This window comes from Apteryx rowi, unplaced genomic scaffold (assembly GCF_003343035.1).
Source record: "Apteryx rowi isolate R43461 unplaced genomic scaffold, aptRow1 scaffold_1417, whole genome shotgun sequence".
Lineage (NCBI taxonomy): Eukaryota > Metazoa > Chordata > Aves > Apterygiformes > Apterygidae > Apteryx > Apteryx rowi.
The window spans coordinates 26,436-33,060 of NW_020447661.1; the positions used below are offsets into that span (position 1 = coordinate 26,436).

At 44.2% G+C, this 6,625-nt stretch overlaps 1 long non-coding RNA gene across 1 annotated transcript; it reads left to right on the forward strand.

Annotated features, from left to right (window-relative positions):
* Positions 1 to 921: 921 nt before the first annotated feature.
* LOC112962124 lies at positions 922 to 6,403 on the forward strand. Its single transcript, XR_003252207.1, has 3 exons — positions 922 to 1,251; positions 3,718 to 3,764; positions 6,051 to 6,403. It is a non-coding gene; the product is annotated as an uncharacterized LOC112962124 (long non-coding RNA).
* The last annotated feature ends 222 nt before the right edge of the window (positions 6,404 to 6,625 follow it).

A 6,625-nucleotide genomic window follows, 5' to 3' on the forward strand; every position in this document is an offset into this window, starting at 1 on the left:
CTAGTCCAACCCCCCTGCTCAAGCAGGGTCACCTAGAGCACATTGCACAGGATTGCATCCAGGCGGGTTTTGAATATCTCCAGAGAAGGAGACTCCACAGCCTCTCTGGGCAACTTGTTCCAGTGCTCTGTCACCCTCACAGCTGGCTCTCTTCATTACCCTCCGCCCCGAAATGAAGTGCATTTTAAAGCAATCCTGCAAGACTCTCTGAAATGCTTTTCACAAAGGAATGATGCTGGATGACTGGGTTCCTTCCCTGCCCATTAGCCCCACTTCTCCTCCCAGCCCAATCATCTATTTATTTGCCACTGGTGTCCACAATGAATTTTATGTTCTCTTCTTTCAATACAAAAGCAGGCATAATCTCAGTTGCTAGAAAAAAAACAAGGCCAGGTTTCACTTGCCGTGTTCTCCAAGGCTAATGTGGGAGGCCTAGAGAGTGTGGCAGTGAGCAGTTGTTGGAGAGGCAGTGTGCAAGGGGCCCAGCCAGAAATGCAGCTGAGCGGCAAGCCAAGCAGTTGGCATGGGGTCACCACAGTAAGCAGGTGGAAGTGGCCTGGCCAGAGGCACCATGCACAGAAGGACCGGGTCTTTTTCTGCAGGGTCACACTTTTCTGAAGCACCAGGGAGTCCTGGGGTGAATGCTGTCAGAGCGTTCATGAGTCTGAGTGCTGTCAGGTCCCTGGGGCGAATTCTACTGTGACCTTCAAGGCGCCCAGGGGAAACCTTCCTGTGAGGTACCGCTTCACTCCGGGGGAAGGCTTTCTGTGAGGTATCGCGTCACCCCGGGGGAAGGCTTTCTGTGTGGTACCGCGTCACCCCAGGGGAAGGTTTTCTGTGAGGTACCGCGTCACCCCGGGGGAAGGCTTTCTGTGAGGTACCGCGTCACCCCGGGGAAAGGTTTTCTGTGAGGTACCGAAGTCCCTCTCGTCCTGGCACCTCGAGCTCCACACCTCCAGCCCTGCCCCTGCAAGCACCTGTGCAGCCACCCACCCCTCCCCTAACGGCCCCTCTCCTCCGGGGCCCCCGGCACTGCGCTGACCCCGCCCTGGCATGGCTGAGGCTCACGCGCTTGCTCTCACTTCCGCTCCGCTGCTTGTGGTTTGCCTCTCCGGCAAGCTGAGCCCAGACTACGCAGAGTCAGAGCCGCAGGAACGCTTTCACCCACACTGAAATTACTGCCTGATCAAAAGTGGGATAGGAAGAACTTTGCCACCTGCGACTGGGGCAGATCCAGTCCACCACAGAGCGGTGAGTACTTGGAACACCACCACCATCTCGTCCCTCACCCTGCGCGCAAGCCTGTCGCCCTGCGTTTAGCTCAGCAGAGTTCTTCCCAGATGGATGTCCATCACTCGATGTGGACATGCCACTCAGATCTCTGGTGGCTGCCGCGTCTCTGGCCCTTTGAACTTTGTCCTGTGGCTCCATCCTCAGCCTCTGCAGCCTAGACCCTCTTCTCTGTCTTCTCTGCGATGCACCCCCATCCCACCCACATCATCCCATTTTTATTCCTCTGCTCAAGCATGCCCTTTGTCACTGCTTCTGGATCTCTGGGTTACTAAAGACTATCCTTTCTATAACAGACTTGAAGAGATTCCAGGAAAGTAACCCTCACCCCTCTACTCTGCAAATAAGAAAAGTTCTCTTGCATCATGCACACAGAAGTAGTAAGAATGTCCAGTACCATCTGAGATGTACAGAATCATGCTTACTCTGCTGGCAGTAGCGTCTTATTTTCTCACCTACATAATTCATAAACAAAAAGCAGGTCAGCTACAGAGGTTTCTAGGGATGAGACCTGTTTGCTACAGAACCACAAGGAAAGCTTGGACTTTTGTTTCACTGTTAAAGAAGTATTGTTTTCTATCATGACATTTCATGTACTAATGCACACCCCACAATTAAGAGCCACACAGGTTAGTACAATCACAGCAGTATGATCCTTAGACCTTTAAGCTATTCAGAATAACAGCATACCTAGTTGTGCTGCACTGAAGGCTGCCAGGTGATCCTTGACCACCACCACTGCCCTAATCTTCTTCATTTTTTTTCTCCCATATATATTGACCTCCTCGCTCCTTCGGCTCTCCTGAAAAGTCCCAGCTTATATCCCCGTCCTCTTCCCCTCCACCTTCATTCCCGTACAGCCACCTTTGCTCCAGAAATTCCCAGCCCCTCACACCATGCCATGTTCACCTTGAGAACCACAGCAGACCTTCCAGTACCTGCATTCACCCATCTTTCAGTCAAACATCCCAAACGCAGGAATCACTCTGGAACTTGGCCAGTGGACCACAACTGACGTCTCTCATGTGCTCAGGGTGCTTCCTAGGTGCTTTTAGTGGGAAAACAGGCAAGTGCAGGACTGTAAAACTGCCCTTTCCTGCAAGACATTGCACACAGTCCTACTTTGTTTCCTTTCCAGCAGTGCAGCTCCCTCCCACTGATTGATTCATGCCCTTGGGCAGGGGAAAACAGCCAAGCTGGAACCCCTCTGAAAACACATACAGCCCGTGGCCTTGGCCACTGTGCCCAAACCTTCACTGCCCTGCTAGTACATGCCTTGATATGACCCAAACACTCCCCACCTCACCCTGTAGATGCAGGCCATTACCCCAATTCCAGGAGCTCTGCTCCCTCCACAGCCTCCAGATCTCAGACCATGAAAAAAAAGCACCACCGTGGACTGGAGCGTGGCACTTTCAGATGTTGCTTTAAATTAGGAGTTAAATGGAAATGAACTAGCTAAACTGACTAGTGCTTGTGCTCTGTGTCATTTACTAAAGACAATATAGTCATCAGTGTTCATACTCAAAATGGAATAGTGGTCAATTTGTAAACTTAAGAATATTAGTCATTTAAAACTAAATTTAAATGACCCTGTAATTATTAATTTGAAAAATTTACTGGGTGGTCAAGAAATTAAGAGCCCCCTGGAGTCTACTGGGCACTAACACATCCATCAATATATTAAGAAAAAGTATCTATTAGGTGCAGACTGTGGCTGACACAATTAGGTTCAGGCTTAAGTAGCACACAAATGTAACCAAAATATCCTGGAAGTGGTTCCATTACTCACAGTAAAAGCTTTAGAAAAGTGCTCCAAAGTATAAAAACCTCAAGGCCTCTATAGGTATTTGTTAGGGGTTTTTTTCCAGGGTAATTCTCCAAAGGACAACTTGAAGAGAAGCGGCTAGACCTAGTGATAGAACTGATTTCATTCATGTTCTTTGAAGCAAGGGCCTGCAAGTATGGGAGGGATCTAAGAAGAATATCAAGAGTAGTAGAGGATACTCATACTTATCTAATAACCAAAACATAACTTCTGTGTTTAATGTTCCCCAAAAGTTAACTCTGTAACATATGATGGCAAGTCATGTTTTAAAACCTTAAAAAAAAAAAAGAAGAAAAAGATGGTCAAAATCTACGCATACGTGTAAATAGTGGCAATTTAAATGGAAGTATGAACCTTGTCTCTTTGCTGTATAGAAGAGATGGAGCCAGTGGATAACAAAGACTGATGGATAACAAAGATGGAAGACTGGTGAACTGTTGTTTATGAACAATAGCTAATGAACTGGATAAAGTTAAGGAAGCAAAACCACAGCTTAGTAGACCTTTAATATCACCAGAAACTCCAAGGGAGGGAGATGTTCCAGCTTGGGTAACTAAGATAACTACTAATAACAATCTTTTGTTATTTTTGTCTTCCAGTTGTAGCACAGAAGAATAAGTAATCCATTCCAGCCCTATGGATATTGGTAACTATATGTTGCTTAGCTTTGTTGTCACCGTGTTTGTTTTGTTATCCTATACGCATACATTAAAAAAAAACATATAAGATCTTCTTTATAGGTTAATTGTCACAGCTGAAGTTAAACAAGGGAAAAATATATACAAACAGGCAATAAAAGCAAATGGATCCAACTTAAAAGTGTCTCCATCTCCAAATGAGGTCCTCTGTTTCTGTTGGTGGGGATCAATGTCTTAATACTGCTATGAATACTGACCATAATTAATGGAACACCATCACATAATGTAATGTCTCTGTATATAACATAAAATACATGCCTGTTTATACACGTGTATATATATTTTTGTGTGTGATTTTATGTATTTACAAAATACTATGTTTTAAGGGCTATAAGAAACCAAGGTATTCTTTAGATGATATTCTAGTGACTGGAGGTACAGAAGAAGTAGTATGGGAGAAAAGTATCTGAGTTTTAAAATTAAGAGATCAATTTGACTAAAGCACAGTTAGTACAACCCCAGGTTAATTACTTGGGAATTGTGACTGAAGAAACAGAAAAACAGATAGATAACAGAAAGCTTAAGGTCTTGAGTGAAATAAAAGCTGCTACTATTCAGTGACAATTTAAAACACTTAAAAGAAACAGTAAAGGACCTGGAGCAAGGAACATACTGATGCTTTAACCACACTGAAAGAAACTTCTTTAAAAGTTCCCACATTAGAATTCTGAGTGCCAAGAAAGTCTTTTACGATAAGGATTTCAACAGTGGCTGATTCTATGGGAGCAGGACTGCTACAAAACAGTAGTGAAGGAAAAACGGGTACCAGTAGCACAGGAACCATGTCCTCTTTGTGACAGGAATCCTCCAGCTGCGAGAAGGTTATGCAGCAGTTGGGATTGTAACAATCTTTGAGGCTTGAATAGTCCAGTTGGCTGTTATAGTCCAGTAGTAATCCAGTCTCAAAGTCCATAATTTTCAGTAGGCAGTGTCATCTGCCCAAGTGGCACAGTGGTCATTAATATTAGTGAAGAGGGGAAGAGGTACAAGCATTATGGCAACTGGATCTTCTTGCTTGTGCCTTAATTGAACAAGGGGCAGATCACAGCTGTACCAAAAATAAGGACACACAAAATTCCTTGAAGATACCTCCACAGGCTATTTAGTTTTAACTCCCCCTCCTTCCCACCCACAGCAAATCCAAAAGTAATCCTTATCCCTCAGAAACAAAGGGTGGGGCAAGCTTGTGGCTTGTGTGTTATCATCTACCTTGTGTGTGCAAGTATTAGATCTACTTATTAGTACATTATTACATTATGAGTAGAACATTCAACTTTATTGTTTCAGGCTTTTCTGTAAGGCTTTGTTTTTTGCTCTTGTTTTTTGTGGGACAACAGATTTTAATACAGCTCCATCAACAACCAATAACTGACCAAGCTACAATGCCACAGTGGAAACTATGAGGCAAGTCTGAGGAGCTGAGATGCCCACAGTTGAGATACTGCCAGAAAAACCTGGGGCGGTATCAGTTGCTGAGCTTGAACTATAGGATGTGCTGTGTGTGGCTCACTCTGTTGGACTCAGAGAGGGTTCCTGCAATTGCCAGCATTTTTAACTTGGCTCTACATCCTATAGCGAGGATTTTAGCTGTTGTATTAATTCTTGTGTTAATTACAGACATCTAGCAAATCAGGTAATGACTATACACTGCCCAGAAGAACTGCAGGCTACCTCAGACTTTAATGAGTCATCACAAGGCAAACCAGATAGGAAAAAACAAATGTCTCCAAGAAGATCCTCTGTTTGCTCCTGATTAGGAGCCTTGAGCAATAGGACAGTTTGCAACATCCTTGCTGGACCCATGATTCCTGGACTACCAAAGGAGAAGGGGAACAACAACCTGTAGGCCAGTGAATATGGCATTGCCATTGCTAGCAAGGCCACAGGCTCTGTATTAAGCTAACTTTGCAGGCCACGTGTGTCAGGTTTTTGCTTGCTTGGAACTTTATTTTGATCTAACTGGAATAACCAGTAATTCCTTCAGTGAGATTCTTCATGGTTAGATAGCTAACCCGTAATAAAACCTCTGTCTACTTAGCTGGGTCTAACTATGCACTGCCATAGCAAGTTGTTATTTTGCAAGTGACTAGCCAAAGATCCTAGAATGATGGTGCAATGTGAAGGAGTGGAGACTCAGACTGGAAGCAGGGACTTCTGTCAGGCCTATAGACAACTCTGTACAATTCCCCTCTGCTTTTTCTCTCCACCGCTCTCTCCTCCTCCTACCTGTTTAGCTGCCTGCATTTGGAGGATCTGAAGCCCAGCTCTGATGTGGCGCAGCTGCATAACCTTGGCCCAGACTTCTGAGACAACTGCTAGTGTGTGAAACATCCTCCAAGAAGACAACAAGGCTGACAACAAGGGTAGGCTAGGCAAAAATTTTGAGTCAGATGAAGTTGTTGCTATCAACAGCAAAAGGGATGGAACTGGTTTGAACATCATAATCATACACTACCTTTTCCAGTAATGACAGGAAATAGCACTATTTATGTATCGGGGCTAAATTAGATGACATGACAAGGTAAGATGTACCTGTGTACTGAAAAAGGTAAGTTGTAAATATAATTTTACTTACAGTAAAAGAGAATGTACTGGCAAACAGATTAATTATATGTGGAAAGGGAAACATCCCACCATTGTCAACCTGTTATGGGGAGATATTTGGGGTCAGTTTTTAAGGGATGGATCCTTAAAGGAATTATTGCTCTGTATCTTTTAAGGCACCCTATTGTATGGTTAATTGCATTTGTATGTATGGCTTTATCAATTATGATAATCATAACAAGGTAAAAATGCTTATGTTCATGGT